This window comes from Macrobrachium rosenbergii, chromosome 21 (assembly GCF_040412425.1).
Source record: "Macrobrachium rosenbergii isolate ZJJX-2024 chromosome 21, ASM4041242v1, whole genome shotgun sequence".
Taxonomy (NCBI): Eukaryota; Metazoa; Arthropoda; class Malacostraca; order Decapoda; family Palaemonidae; genus Macrobrachium; species Macrobrachium rosenbergii.
In genome coordinates, this window is record NC_089761.1 from 42,637,319 (window position 1) to 42,654,871 (window position 17,553).

At 34.8% G+C, this 17,553-nt stretch overlaps 1 long non-coding RNA gene across 2 annotated transcripts in view; it reads right to left on the reverse strand.

Moving 5' to 3' along the window:
* The window catches only part of LOC136850011 (uncharacterized), a 330,286-nt gene extending 325,858 nt beyond the window's left edge, over positions 1 to 4,428 (reverse strand). For both annotated transcript variants that reach the window (XR_010856509.1, XR_010856508.1), the window contains exon 1: positions 4,070 to 4,428. This is a non-coding gene — a long non-coding RNA (uncharacterized lncRNA). The remainder of the gene's footprint in view (positions 1 to 4,069) is intronic.
* Between the last annotated feature and the right edge of the window lie 13,125 nt (positions 4,429 to 17,553).

The window sequence follows — 17,553 nt, forward strand, 5'->3', positions numbered from 1 at the left end:
CTAAAATAAAAGTTTCCGAGGGTTGTGCCGATATAAAGAAATTGATCGTAAGCTGGGGTTGGTCCCATGTACTTTAAACCTTACTGCTTGTCAGACACCAGATTAATGACTAATGACCATGTCGGGTAAAATGTTATATCCTTCCACTTTTTGACTTGTGACAAATTCGCTCCTTATATTACTTAAGCAGCGTACAATTACATGGAAAAACCTGAGCTGTTCCGCTCAAATTCTAAATTCTCCCTAACGCTATGAAAACAGCGTGCTGAGCGTCATTCTTCGGTGGGAACAAATGGAATTCTATAGCTATTTGAACTTAAAAGGAGCCAAAGCTTAGAAATTTGCCCGACTTGGTTAAATGAAAAGCTTCTATTTCAGTTTCTCCCTGTCTATCTCCCTCCAATTTTTCGATTATTTCAGTTTAACCTCTCAGATTGCTTTCCAACTTGTTTTGCAGAGATCTCATTGTTCAAACGATATTTCATGGGCAAAATTGGGTGAATTGTTCAAATGTAGTAATTTTCCCCCATTTCAGTTATATGAGCTTTATTTTGGACTTTAGGAATGTTGTTCACGTATTTGGAGCGGGGAGGGGGTGAGGAAGGGGTCGAGGGGATTTCTTTCAAACACTTTTTTTTTTCCTCTCCTTTATCGGTAGAACTGAATCTAATACAAAATCCTTTGACCAGTGACTTCCTTTTCATCTCATTTCCCGAAGAACACCCGTCCCCCCTTTCCGACCAAACCACGAAAGATGGCTATTTTTTGTAGGTAATACAGTATTTCGACCACAGCTTCGTTGAGTTCAAGTGAATAAATTCTCTTCCTAGGAGGCCTCGCAACACCCGTCAAACCCTCTTCCTGCACCTACATCTACTCTGCGGACATCGATAAAACACGGACTACAGTACACGGTTCAATGACCTTTTCCTTCTCCTTCCAAGTAAAAATCCGGAGATTTTTACATTAAACGAATATAGATGAGTCTGTTCCCTAGACCTAGGATTTAATCACGCCTGGACAGTTCGATTGTCTTGGGACAGATGAACAGTTCATAGAGGTATTAACCTGGTATGTATCCACCTACAGGTCACCTCCGAAGTGCTAGTATTAAACATGGCGGAAGTTTAATGGGACGCCGTGTTTAGTGCTAGCCCTCGGGGATCAAAGTATTATATACACCAATTTCTATATATTTCTATATATTAATAAACGATATCTTTGATCCCAGTGGGGTTCAGTATATAAATCGAGAGGTCCCAGATTTGACACTCGATCAGGCGAAAAGTAATTGCACATCAGTAGCAACAATGGTAGAGACGTGGCTACAAACCTCACCCCGCAAACCTGCTAAAACCAAAAGCTATCATCTACTAGCGTTGTCCCTTCAATAATATGTTTATGTTGGTAAGCCTGGTCCAGTGCGCTCCACTGTTGTTCTACTATGATCACAACCCTTTAACATTCATTGTTAGGTAAGAAAAATAAGGACCAAAGGTTGACCAGATGGCGTTTGACCTTACAGCCTCGTTGTAAAGTATGTTATAGGAGACAAAATGCCACAGCAGATTAATTACCTAGACTTATCATGTATATTTTATGTAATTAGCTTTAAACTAATTTGTAAATGTCTTGTTTCTATTATTTATATCGCTTACGGTATGTTAAGAAGTTTAATATTTGAGGATATCTTCCTATGTATTTATGTATTTCGTAAATTCCGGAATCTGGAAGCTTAGTAACGTTCCGAGGAGTATGGAAATTGGTGGTGGGTATCTGGTAAGGCAATATGAAACATTTTGTTTAGACTCCTTCGGGTTTGAAGGTACGAAGTGACTTCGGAGGAAGTACAATATGGAAGAGGCAGATTGGTTGGAACAAGTGCTTCGTTACTTCCTTCGGTATTCTAGTTGGTACCGGTAAGTACTATCCAGTCATTTGTTTTACCCTATTTTCTTTCCATTATCATTGTGCTGATGTTATGGGGATTGAAAATCACGTGGTACTGTAAATTCTTCCTCTAGAACACATTTAGGGTTAAGCGTAAGGTTATATACATTTCCCATTTAGCATCATTTAGTAATGTATTTTCGCAATCCTGTTTTATGCATTATGTTATTGTAATGTCTATTTTGAAAATCTGTACATGTTAGAGCGTCTATCTCCAGTACAGATTATATAACCCTATAAGTTTATTTTTTGTGCAACCCTTTGAAAACGGGAAATGCAAGAGAGAAGTTCAGAGTAATAGAATGAGAAAGTTAACACTTGGCAGACTGTCCAATGCGTCTAGTTTTGAGGGTGACTATCCTAAATCATCTGAACCTGAGACCCTTCAGTAATATACTGTATATATATATACGTATATATATATATGTATATATATATATATATATATATATATATATATATATGTATATATATATATATATATATAGTGTGTGTGTGTGTGTGATCCTTGTTATCAGCCCTCCTCTCCTCACTAAAATGAGTCCCATGATCGTTCCCAGGAGGAAAAGCAATGTCCTAAAAACCAGATTGGCTCACTGTTGACCTGAACAATGAATTAAAAGCGCTGTTTTCAAATACCTGTTTCTCGTCACTGCCCAAGTATCCAAAGGCATCTGGCTAACACCCTTATTCCGAAACAGGGGCCAGAATTTACTCAAAAAAAAAAAAAAAAAAAAAAAAAAATATATATATATATATATATATATATATATATATATATATATATATATATATATATATATATATATATATAATGTGTGTGTGTGTGTGTGTGTGTGTGTAACGGAAGTACAAAACGGGGAGGGGCAGGGGTTGGGGGAAGCGGTTGCCGAAGACACAATACTGATGAGCTTTCTGCGCTGCTCATGTAGTTAATGTAGTTCATGCTACTAAAATGTCTGGTTCAGAGATTCTTTCTTAAAAAATTCAAGAGGATAACGTGACAGTGAATGATGACTTGTCTCTAAAATTATCCTTATCTCAGAAAACGATTTATAGGAGAGAGAGAGAGAGAGAGAGAGAGAGAGAGAGAGAGAGAGAGAGAGAGAGAGAGAGAGAGTTTTCATAACTTTCAGACGACAAATTTTCACTGTACCAGCCTCAGACCAAGCGTGATGTTGATTTTCCTATTTTTGTAAATAACATTTTATATGGAGACTTGAATATTCCTATGTAGGCTATTCATAGATAAAGCTCAGTCCATAATTATCTTCACAGCACGAGTGAATATTTCTTGACTCGGAACATTAGTCGTATGATTGGCCCAGTTTGCACATACGATTTAAAAGTTATTAAATTTTTGTATTTATATCGATAAATAAGCAAATATATACCATCTGATAAGTCTCTGACCTGTTGGTCGCTCGTAGCATGTTCACGAGAACGAGAAGTTAGGTCTAGGCCTATATCCTACTAGGTTACTCATGGCCTCCAACCTGCATTGCTCAGCTTACTTGAACGGCTTATTTTTTTATGAACACGTTATCTACGTCAGCATAAGAAAAAATTCACGATGGTTTTTATACTGAAATTTAAATGTTATTAATTCAAGTTGGTTACGCAGAGTACAGCTTCATCAATCGTCACACAGTACGACTTGACATTAGAGCGAGATTCAACTATGCTCGCCAACACTGCTTTAAAATTATCAATACTGTACGTGAATGACGAGTAAAACAAACAAATAAGGAGACATATAAAACTAAGATATCGGCTTTGGTTTAGGGGCAGTACTTCAACGAGAAGTAACACTGTAGGCCTATAGGCTACACTGCTACCAAAACCTAAATTCACTAGACGAAACATTAGACCGATGTTCAAATTTATTAGTTATCAGCTTAAAAATAATCATTGTACATTGATAACGAGAAAAACAAAAATAAGGAGACAAATATATAAAAAGGACTGAAGTTTCAGGTTTGGCTGCATGCAATATGTCAACGAGAAGTTGTCTTGGATTACAGGCTACAAGGCCACCACAAGTTTGGCCTAGTAACTAACATATTTGGCCAGCACTACCGACCAGTTTAAATAAAAAAATGTAATTGGATCTAATTACCTTTATTACCTTGATGAAAATTAACTGAGATTTGCTGTTGTCGTCACTGCAAAAGGATTTTTTTTTTTTTAGAGCCAAAACAAAAGTTCTGGGATGAACACTGAGAGCTGTTTGGTGCAGAGTGGAGGACCACATGTTGACAGTACGATGACTTCTTGCTTTGTATCTCTTTTGTTCTGCATGAAAACTGTATTCTTGCTGAAATTGTGCACCTGGGAGACGTCTCTTGTCTAAATATTCTCCTTGCGTAGCCAGAAGATTGCTCCTCTTCCAGATATGGAAGGTTCCCTTCGTCCGGGAGCGGGTGACAACTGTTCCACTTCCACTGATGATAAACACTAACTGAGTGACATTTCACTTCCCTCCCACTTATACCGTTTGAAACGTTTGATGTTTCCAGAGAGACCGTTATTTTACATTTTCAAATGTGAATGGCTCATTGCGTTATTATTAAGGAATCTGCGAATATAAGACTTGCTTTAATATTTTGCTTATATGTAGCTTTTTAAATATATGAAAATGAATGTAAATGAGAATAAATGAAATTTATAAAAAAAACAAGGAACATTATGGCTTACTAGAGCTTCTAGTAGGATAAGTGGTATAATCAGTCACCCCATTTCTCAAGCACACTTTAGGAAATATTTAATCTTTTAGTCAATTTACTTCATAAATTTACTTGAATTATTTATTTAGTTATCAATTATTTTTATACTAATTTCTCCATCGGTCAAAATATTACGGTAACATAAGACAGGATCGAAGCCTCCCAGTCCTGACATAATTAAAAGGTCTTGGTCCAGCTCATAGTACTATGCTGCAGAGACGAAGCACTATGGCAACTTTGCTTTTTTTTCCTTTTGTTTAATTATTGTAGAATATGTTATTTTTATAGGTAAATTAACCATCACTGTAAAATATATTTCTAAATATTTCTATTCTGAGGTTTATCGTAGTTGAAGTTCAGAATTTTGCATTCTAATCCATATAATCTCAAATATTTATTATTATTATTATTATTATTATTATTATTATTATTATTATTATTATTATTATTGCTTAACCAAATTTCACAGAGAAAAATTATCTTACAAAAACAAGTTGACCTAAGCATTCCAACCATTGTGGTCAAGGCCGAAGCATCTGCTCTTGGCAATGTCTAGCATAAATGGTTCCTGTAAATTACAGGACTTTCTTTGCATACAGCCACTAAACACTAACTAAACAGTAATTTACAATCATTAAACACTAACATTCACGATACACTTACACTCACTAAACATTCACACTTACTATACACTCACATTCACTAAACACTCACGCTTACTATACACTCACACTTAATGACACTAAACACTCACTGAATACTTATCACTCACTAGACATTCACTATACACTAAACGCTCACTAAGCACTCATAAGACACTAAACATACACTAAATGCTCACTATACTCTAACACTCACTAAACATTCACTATACCCTCACTATATACACACTTAATCCTAAAGGTTCATTAAACACTAAACACTCACTAAACATTCACTAAACACTCACTATACACTAAATATTCACCAAGTACTCACTGTACACTAAACATTCACTAAACGTTCACTAAGCACTCACCATACTAAATACTCATTAAACCTTAAACACCCATTAAACACTAAATACTCACTAAACCCTAAATGCTCATTAAACTCCTAAACACTCATTAAACACTAAACAGTCACTGAACATTCACCAATCACGAATTAAACATTGATTAAAAATTAAATACTCACTAAACTATAAATATTCACTAAAATCCTAAACACTCATTTAACACTAAACAGTCACTGAACATTCACTAATCACGAATTAAACATTCACTAAACACTTACACACTAAACACTAATATTCACAAAACATTCACTAAACACTAAACACTCACTAAACATTCACTGAATACTTACACACTAAACATTCACTAAATCCTAAACACTCACTAAACATTCACTGAGCACTTACTTATAAACATTCACTAGATTTACTTACTAAACATTCACTAAACCCTAAACACTCACTAAACATTCACTAAACACTTACTCATTAAACATTCAGGATAAAAAAAATTCACAATCGCACTAAACCCCTGTTCAATTTGCGCGGTTACCAGACCTTTAAAGATGGCCGCAAGGCTCTGCAGCGCCTCCCTGGTGGAAGACCACCGAACTACATAGTACTGGTATACAGACAGCCTCTCCAGATATAAACCCTTCACGGTATACATACGTTCTCGGAGTCTAGCGTTTAGGCCAAGTAGGCACACAAGTATACGGTCTGCATACTAATGCTTGTGGAGTTAATTACCCGTAGAATATCGTTGTTACACACATACACAATAAATAAAAGTATGGATATGCACTGAGTCTTATAGAAATGTGGGCCTATTAGGCTCTTGTTAGGTATTGCCCCGTGTCTATTTGATATTGCGTTAATTATAATATTTAGCATTTATTGATAGATTTTAGTGGAATTTTGTGGAGGGATGGGACATAGGTCGAGGGGGAGTTGCTATGAATTCCATATGTATTCAGACACGGATTTACAAGGATGTTTCTATTCGTCTTAGCACAGAGAGATAGAGCGTTTTTTTTTTAACCAATTCCTATAATAACATAGCACTTTGTTATATCATTCTCCATAATTTTACGCCTAATCTTCTTTAACATTCCAAAACCAGTTCATCGCGTGGACGCTATAGCACTTAATAGGCACAATAAAGGGCAGGAGTGTCATTTCACCTTGACTGCAATGTCCTGGCAACATGCAGCTGACGTTTGCACTTCACTCTTCATGTTTTGTATCTCTTTTTGGGGAATAATTCAAGTACGCCACGTTACATTAACATCATGATAACAATCTTACAAACATATATTTATATCCCAAGCAAAGAACAGAATTTAAAATTCAACTCGAGGTGATAATATGATTAATTACTTTAGCGTTAGTGAATTATTATTCCAGTATAAGCAGCGAATTCTGTGGTAACACGATTATGAACACATTTTTGTTCCATGGGCAATATTAGGCCTACTCTTTGCAAAAAAAAAAAAAAAATACGAATTAAAAAATCACATGCTTACGAAACCGTTTAAATCAGTTACAATTTATAATCAGCTCAACAATCCCAGTCAAGTTAGAATTTTTCACTGTTTCGAGTCAACTGAAATTTTTATGACATCTCAAGGACACATCATATCCCTTCAGTACTGGAGTGAAATAAAGGTCTCAAAGTATACCAGTCTTTTGACTAGAAAAATATAAGATCATAGTCTGTAACTGATAAATATGATAAGATTTTTGTCCTTAACTCACAAATGTGGTAAAATCCGTCTTTAACTTTTAAATCTGATAAGATTTTTGCTCTTAACTCATAAGTGTGGTCAAATCTGTCTTTAACTTATGAATACATTAAGATCCTGTCTTTAACTGATATATACATTAACATCCAAATATTTTAGCTTAAAAATATGATAAGATCTTAATCTTTAATTTATAAATATGATGAAACTTAGTCTTTAACTTACAGACAGGCTAAGATCAAGAGCTTATTAAAGATAATATGATGAGACTCCAGTCTTATAGGACCCCAGTCTTTCATTCCTAAATGAGTCAATGTCATTTCTGTAACTCATAAATATAATGAGATTTCAGTCATCAACTTTTACTAATGTGCCAGTCTGTATATATATATATATATATATATATATATATATATATATATATATATATATATATTATATATATATATATACACGTATATATATGTATATATATAATGTATAAATTAATCTTCAATTTATAAGGTTCCATTCCTTGATTTATAAATGCGACAAGATTCCAGTCTATAACCTATGAATATGATAAGATCCAAGTCATTAACTTACAAGTATGAATAAGTTAAAATGGTAAGATTCCAGTCCTTATCTTACAAGCATAATTACGCTGCAGTAACTGTTTTCACTTCATCTTTCTCAGATCTTTGCATGCTAAAGGAAACAGCACTAAAGATCGTATACGATCTTAGTGTTCCAGAACCAGTTAAACAGAAAAAAATGATTTCCATACGCTACAGGTTGCAACATTTAGAACTATCTTCAGGGAGTAAAACTGACGAGGTAATTCTCTTTGTTTTTTAATACCTTTTTTTTTTTTAATATGGTGTGTTTTTTTAATTGAAGTAATTAGCGAGGCAAAATATTAAGCTTTTTTAGCGCTTTTGTATCTAGAATTATTTCATGGCTCTGGGTAGAATGATTAATAATGAGAAACAGGAAAAAATTCATCACTGAAATTAGGGCGATTTTGAAATATGTTTTGCATTGTAAATTTTCTGTAGTTTATTCTATGATGTAATCAGTTTAATCATAAAAGATTTTATTAATATTCTAATACAACATTTTGTCGAATTTGAACGGTGAAGACAAATTCAAGGGAATTTAAATCAATCAAATATTTGATAATATTCATTCTTCCGAATTATATAAAGCATATAGTAATTTACAAATATATTGCATAAGTCTTCAAAAATCCTTAATTATTTTCGCGTAATTTCCCTAAGAAACAGTCCCCCGTAGACGGGTAGTGCCGCCAGTGCACCTCATGCGGTGCACTATAGGCAGCACTTAAGGCAGGATTAATACTATATTAATCCTGACTTAAGGTTCTTTGCAGCGTGCCTTCGGCCCCTAGCTGCAACCCCTTTCGTTCCTTTTACTGTACCTCCTTTCATATTGTCTTACTTCCCACCCTCTTCTAGCAACTGACTCACAGTGCAACTGAGAGGTTTTTCTCTTATTACAACTTTCAAACCTTTTACTGTCAATATCCGTTTCAGTGCTGAATTACCTCTTAGGTCCCAGTGCTTGAATATAGAATTCTGGCCAAAATTCTATTCTATATTCAATTCTAAGAGACAGACAAACTAAACTAAAGACATAGCATTCTCAGAGGAAACATCAGGCAATAAAAAAAGTTTAAATATATTCAAGACAATTTAATTGCATCCGTTAAAAAAGAATAATTTTCGCGACCGTCTGATAGAGTTACTTCCTTCCTGTTTCCCTTCGAAGTTAAAGCGATCGTGGATCAGATTAGAAATTCTCCTCCGTAGGGGTTATTGTCGTCAGTGCACCTCATGCGGTGCACTGTAGGCATTATTACTTAAGATTCTTTGCAGCGTGCTTTCGGCCCCTAGTTGCATCCCCTTCCGTTCTTTTTACTGTACCTCCTTCCATATTTTCTTTCTTCCGTCTTACTTTCCATCCTATCCTAACAATTGATTCACAGTGCAACTGCGAGGTTTCAAACCTTTTACTGTCAATTTCCGTTTCAGCGCTGAATGACCTCATAGGTCCCAGTGCTTGGCCTTTGGCCTAAATTCTATATTCAATTCAGTTTTATAAGAAATTCTCAATGTACATGTTAAAAATCACAATTATGTCAATGAATATAGGCCTGTTATTTGCAAACAGATAAAAACAAAGATTTTCGAATACCTGAACGGTGTTTCTCCTCAGTGTGTATTTTTTTAAAAAAAACATATAACCCGTATAATATAGTAATATAATATAATATAATAAAAATATAATAAAATGTAATAAAATATAATAAAAACGTACACACACTGAATAGTCGAACACTGTTCAGATTTTTGAAAGTCTTTGTTTTCATCTTTTACAAATAATACAATTAATTGACATAATTTTGAATTTTTTACAGGGATTGAATTAAACAGCTTATTCTGAATAGATTTCTTATTGCTGGGAGCTAAGATTATTTCATCTCCGTAGGGGTATATATCAGTGCACCTCATGCGGTGCACTGTATATATATTACTTATATGTTCTTTGCAGCGTCCCTTCGGTCCCTAGCTGCAACCCTATTCATTCCTTTTTACTGTACCTCCATTCATAATTCAACTTCCATCTTGCTCTCCACATTTTTATCATATTGCAGCTGCGAATTTCACCATTTAAGGAACCTCGTGGAGTGAGGTTGCAGGCCTCACGGCCTTTCTTTGATTTCTGCAGATGAAAATACCCAAGAAATCAATTAGTTCAGACAATGTGGCTGATTACAAATCCACACACACACATACACACATCCCAGCAAAAATATGTATATTTATCTATCTATCTCTCTATCTATCTATCTATGTGTCTGTATCTATCTATCTATATATCTATCTATCTATCTGTACGTCTATATGTATATATCTATATATATATATATATAATGTATATACATACATATCTATATAAAATATGCATATATATATATATATATATATATATATATATATATATATATATATATATATATATATATATATATAAACAGGGCATATATATTTTTAAACAGCTTTTCCTGTTTCCCTATTTGAATATGATATTGATATACATATATTTATACAAACCTACATACATTCCTGCAGATGATGATATACTAATTATTGGACTATATGATATATGGATATATAAAACGTATGTGCCACTATATATGTATATATATATCTGCCTACCTGTATAACTATATATATATATATATCTCTATATATATATATATATATATATATATATATATATATATATATATATATATATATATATATATATATATATATATATACAGTTACATAAACATGATATACATATATATTTTTCTTTCTTTTATAGTGAGAAAGACCTCTTAATTTCTCGATGTGTCTGTTTTTTTTTTGGGTGCTTTTATCACTACAAGCCCATACCCAAAGCATGGAATAATCGAAGAAGTTCTTACCTTCCGAGAGAGGATTCGAACTGGCGCACAGATTCAAATGAGATCAAGCCAACGCACTTTGCAGAAATGAAAAACATAGTACATTATACTTCAGTTTTCGCGTACATTTATTGGTCGAATTCAGACTCATTTCATTAGAGTGATTGTTCTGGTGGGATTCTTCTGTTATACATCAGTAAATAGCATTGACAGCATTGTTCTTTTTGAAATTTTTTCACCTGCCCAGGTTATAGGTTGTCCTTTTGAAATTTTCACGTTGTAAATATCTTCAATGATATATATATATATTTCAATAATATATATATATATATATATATATATATATATATATTAAATATACCACTGTTATATATACATATATATATATATATATATATATATATATATATATATATATATATATATATATATATATATATATATATATATATATATATATATATAACAGTGGCATATGCTGCCTGATCAGCTTTCCAGCTTGTTAGAAAGACTTAAGAACATCCGGTAACCCCACCTGATATTCTTTAGGTGCAAAACAAAATCCCCTGAAATTCCTGATCATTTTAATTAAGCATCGGTTTTCACAAACGCAGATACTTAAACTAACACCGGAATAGCCTTTCAGTCTTAAAAAAAAAAAAAAAAAAACAGAAAACGTTCACCCATCGGACGCCTCGCTAAGGACCCACAGGGGCATTTTGGGTCGGGACTGACGTGTGATGACGTGGACTGATAAGCCCATCGTCGGCGCACACTGAGTTCGAAACTAGAAAACGCGCCCCGTCACTCAACAGGATTCGCGTACTGCTTTATTAATCAGCTTCATTTGTCTCTGTTTGGAACATCTGTGGTCGAGTGGAACTGGAAAATAGAAAAGAAAAAAAAATTAAAAAAAGGGTCGGAAGGAATTGTAATGGATTGAGGACGAGGGAATGAAGAACTTTTGACATTCGTCTTGGATTTATCGACGCGCTCTCTTCCACGATGTTTCACAACGCAAGGTGGATTTATAACTGGCAATTAAGGAATGCCAGCTGTCGATGACAGTTCTCGAACGTTAGTCCTACGCGCTAATCGAACGGAGAACAGAGAAAACAAATGGAGAAGAATCAGTTGTAGTAGAACATCACCTCCTTTCGGCACCCCTGTTTAAAACATCGTCGGCGTTGAAAGGGCTGGATGGTGGGGAGGGTGGGTGGTAGCACCTCTCTCGTAATCAATGACCTCTTCAGAGCTTCGGTTCTGTTGTCATTCATCGGAACTCCAATTATTGAAGTCCATTTAGTTCGTGCGTACGCCGCTACTTATCATCTTGTCTAAACTGTGAACAGCCGGATGATCAAAGTAATCTAATACTTGATGGAACCGATCATTCATGCTTTCATTAGGTTTTCTTTTTTTATTTTTTTGTCATTGTTATATAAGGAACATTTGTACGTCTTCTTGTTTTGTGCTACTCCTCGTCATATTCCGGACTTCTTTGCGCTCATTCATTATTCCTGTCCGAGAATATATCTTGTAATGGAATTAAAGTTATATATTTTACCTTTGGGCTTATAATATAGATTTAACATGCTTTTACTTCCATAGGTTTTGAAGTAGGCACTACTGTAGTATCATCCTCGGTACTTCAATTTGTTATAATATTACAATATTTGTATCTTTGACACCTCCTGCTATAATATTGCAACGTTTCTCCGACTGTCGGCATAATAGATAAACTATATATATATATTCTCTCCTAGGTACATTTCCTTCATAGGCACCACTAAAACCTTTTTGCGATAATTGGCATCAGTCTGTAAGTCATTCCTGTATTCTAGTTCTCTGCTCTTGCGCTAAGTATGCGTCAGAGACCTACATTACTGATAATATTCCATATTGTTCCTGAGTCCTTGAATGCCGCGTCACATGAAGTTTTCTGGCAACTTATTACAGTTTGATGGTCTGCTATTTGGCACTTAGCCGAAACTGAATTCAATATGGATGACAAAATATAAGTAGATATAGGTGGAAAAATTCAAGTTGACATGGGTGTCAAAATAGAAGTTGATGCAGGAGGCAAAATTGAAATCGGCATGAGCGACAGAAATGAAATTGATGTTGGTGGCAAAAATTAATTAGATATGGATGTCAAAAACATAGTCGAAGTGGGTGCCAAAAGTAAATTCTCCTTATTGGTCTTTGGATATTGTGGATCATTTTCCAATAATCGACTTAATGGTGAAGACACCTTGTAGGTTTGAGCTGTCAATATTAAGCTCGTTCAACGAGAAACAATTTTTTAATAGGTTTCAATCCTCAAGTGATGGTAAGCATAATAATAATAACATCCTTGGCAGGATGTTATTATTATTCAACTTGAGCACACACTCCTATGGAACAGACCCAAAGAAGTTAATTCCTTTTTATTAAGAAAGAGAACGTAACAGAGAAGTAGTCTAAAAGAAAAACAAATGATGGGTAAAGTAAAAATTAAAAAATTCAGAAAATACAGAAGCAGAAAATTCTTCTGGTTGACACTAGAGTAAACAACTCTCTTCGTGCTTTTCAAATCTTGTTTGCAATTAACTCGGCTGAGGAAGTTCATGAAAACTGCCACTAAGAAAAGTCTAGAAGTATATGAAGCAACAGTAGACTTCCATTAAATGAAAGACGATGTTTCAATAGTGAATGACATTTCTGTAGACTAAGCTACCACAATTTTGTAGTGCAGAGAAAATAACTGGTACTCATTTCATTTTCTTTATAGTAAGATATAAGTTGTTATCACTTACGGAGACAGGTATCCTATTAAAGCTGATAAAAAGAGGTGGACCAAATCTACCTGTCTTTGTGTTTATGGGCACTTCAGCAAAAGATAATAAACCCTCTACAACACGAGAAGTATAAAGTTTTCAATCAAGTTAAAAAAGTGGAGGCATTGTCACCTGACAGTTATGTTACGACTGGAAAATGCTGTCAAGACCAATGAAGGTCTTATTATTTAAGTCATAAAAGACTAAATTTGATTTACACCGCGGTATTGTTCAAATTAATGCCTCTCGACTAATATTGTATTCTTAGTTATAACAGAACCCACTTATGCTAAATAGGTTCACGTTCTCGATCTTAGTAATTGTTGAAGGTTTTCACTAAAGTTTTATAAAATTGGGGTGATAATTTGTCAACGTTTCCAGTAAAGTTTTCAGTAAAGTTACCATGAACTAGATATGGTTTTGAATTCTAGGTATGTAGCACCTTGCATTGCTGGAATATTATGTAGTATTTTTAAATATCAGAAGCTGACACATAAACTTAGAAAAATATTTATTAGGTGAATGTCCATGAATTCGACTACTCCAAAGCCAGCATGCCTGGTGAAAGACTCACTCATTTCACTGGCTCTCTGGCCTCATTGTGACCAAATGATACTGACACCAGAGCCCTTCATCTCACTCTATTTTACTCCACATCTTAATCTAGTCTTGTGGATCGTTGTTATATTGATCTTCTGCCCTCTTGCTAAAAAAAGGGGATACGTTAATATCCAAGTTTCAGGTAGTGCCAGGTTACACTACAGACCAGTGCTCATTACTGAATCTCGTATATGGCATGTTATACACTGGATAGGCTGAGGTACTCTGCAACCTTCCTACTATTCGTTTTATCTTATGAGACTGGAGTATCGATGCTGCTTTGTGTGACTGCTGATATATCTCAGGCGTCCAGTTTCATTGGCTCAATGCTTGTTGCAAACTTTACAAGCATTGTTTTCGAAAAGTTGGCTTTGCCTTCCACAACTCTTGATTTTGAGTTCCACAGCTCTGAAGTCAACTCAAGCATGCATATATGTCACATCTTTCATCAATTACCTTTATAATAAGTATTATTTGGTATTTTTCCTTCATTGCATTGCGTAGGCTAATAGGCATTCCAGTTTGTGGAAGCTTGCTCCTTTTTGAGTTTATTATATCGTAGGCTAATAGGCATTCTATTTTGTGAAAGGCCGCTTAGCAGGCTTCTTTTCATTGTGGCTTGTTCCATAAGAATTCAGGGTCAACGATAATATAAGCAATACTTACTGACCATACTTCAAATACCATTAAGTCATCGGGACTTACAAATCCTTATTTACCCAAACTTCCTCTAGTCTTAAGAGATACAAGGATCCATAGTCTGTCATTTTCCATTATATACAAAACTGGAAAACAACGTCACAGGTGACACCAGTGTTATCCTCAGGTGTTATTCCAGTGCAATTCACTTTGCTTGATGATATTGTCATAAAGGTATTTAGAAATACGATGCCTTGGTTGGGTTGCCTCCAGTGAGTACTATACGCCGGTGACACTAACTCCCAAGACAACCACTGCTAAAGCTTGAGACAGGCCTGAGGAATCTGGTGAAAACGGCTGTAAGTCACAATGAGGCTTAAGAGCTAAAGAGAGAATTTGATGGTGAGGCATTAAAGTGATTGTAAGAATGTAAACTGCAGGTTGCGTGAGATACAGCTTGATTAGTAAGCGATCGGTCTCACTTTTTTAATTAATCGTACATATTTCGGTCCACTATATATATTCCAATTTACGTATAATTTCAGTTGACATCATTATCCATTTCACAGCGATCGGAACTGATGTCAAATTCCTCATGGATATGTAATTGGTACTGGAGCTTACGACTACCATCTGAATGAAACTTTTGTTTGAGAGTTTTACACGGAACTTTTGTTTAAGGGCCTTATACAGAACTTTTGTTTGAGGGTCTTTTACAGAATTTTTGTTTAAGGGTCTTTTACAGGACTTTTGTTTAATGGTCTTGTACATAATTTTTGTTTAAGGGACTTTTACAGAACCTTTGTTTGAGGGTATTTTACAGAACTTTTGTTTGAGAATTTTTTTTACAGAACTTTTGTTTGAGGGTCTTTTACAGAACTGTTGTTTAATGGTCTTGTACATAACTTTTGTTTAAGGAACTTTTACAGAACGTTTGTTTACGGGTCTTTTACAGAACTTTTGTTTGAGGGTCTTTTACAGAACTTTTGTTTGAGGGTCTTTTACAGAACTTTTGTTTGAGGGTCTTTTACAGAACTTTTGTTTGAGGGTCTTTTACAGAACTTTTGTTTAATGGTCTTGTACATAACTTTTGTTTAAGGGACTTTTACAGAACCTTTGTTTGAGGGTCTTTTACAGAACTTTTGTTTGAGGGTCTTTTACAGAACTTTTGTTTGAGGGTCTTTTACAGAACTTTTGTTTGAGGGTCTTTTACAGAACTTTTGTTTGAAGGTCTTTTACAGAAGATTTGTTTAAAGGTCTTTTACAGAAATTTACAGAACGTTTGTTTACGGGTCTTTTACAGAAATTTTATTTAAGGGTCTTTTACAGAACTTTTGTTTGAGGGTCTTACACGGATCTTTTGTTTGAGGGTCTTATACGGAACTTTTGTTTGAGGATCTAATACGGAACTTTTGTTTGTTTGAGGGTCTTACACGGATCTTTTGTTTGAGGGTCTTATACGGAACTTTTGTTTGAGGATCTAATACGGAACTTTTGTTTGAGGATCTAATGCGGAACGTTTGGTTGAGGACCTTACACGGATCTTTTGTTTGAGGGTCTTATACGGAACTTTTGTTGGAGGATCTAATGCGGAACGTTTGGTTGAGGATCTTACACGGAACTTTTGGCTGAGGGTCTTATACGGAACTTTTGTTTTAGAGCCACCAACTTGGAGTTTCTTCCGTTCAGTAAGACAACACCATCCTTAGTATGTTTGACTTCATTGCATGCGGATTTCGTATCTGCGTTATCCCTGCCTATGGATGAAAAATCGTTACCTAGAAATCCCTTTGTAAATTGTCTCATAAAATTAAACTAGACAGCATCTACATTTAGGTTCCTTTCAACTTCTAGCAATATATTATCGTCCAGGTGCTCTAGATGACAACAAATAGCAAAGCCACAGATGTTAGCAATCTCTCTCTCTCTCTCTCTCTCTCTCTCTCTCTCTCTCTCTCTCTCTCCGGGAGATTAGAAACAGTTCATTCATCTTCCATCAGAGAGTGATTCCCGCGTACCAAGGTATCATCACATGTCACAAAGTGATAACTAATAAACACATTGGATATTTTTAACTGAAACATGAAATGGAGCCATCAATCAAGATATGAAAATATATTATTTTTATGTTAATCTACGTGACTAAGGTATTAATTCTTATCGTTTATCAGACACTAAAGGTATCCGGCATTTTTGCACACCTGCAAATATATACATCTGTAATGGCCTCCTGTCCTCAGGTAACTTAATACGTTGCTGAATATATATAACTATTGCCTTTGTTTTTTTTTCTAGCTTTCGTATTAGTATCGATTATCGATATTGAAGTAGTTCTTCCGTACGTTGAATTAAGACGTTACTTAATTCATCTAGCTTTTCTCAATTATTCTTCTACTTTTCGTATAAATATCGACAATAAAACAAGTAAAAAATGCACCGAAGTTTCTTCTGCGCAATCGAGTTTTCCGTACAGCCGCTACAGCGTATAATAAAGGCCACCGAAAACAGATCTATCTTTCGGTGGTCTCGGTATATTGCTGTATGAGCCGCGACCCATGAAACTGTAACCACGCCCCTGTGTTGGCCTATCCTATATCGTTGGCAAGAGCACGATTATGGCTAA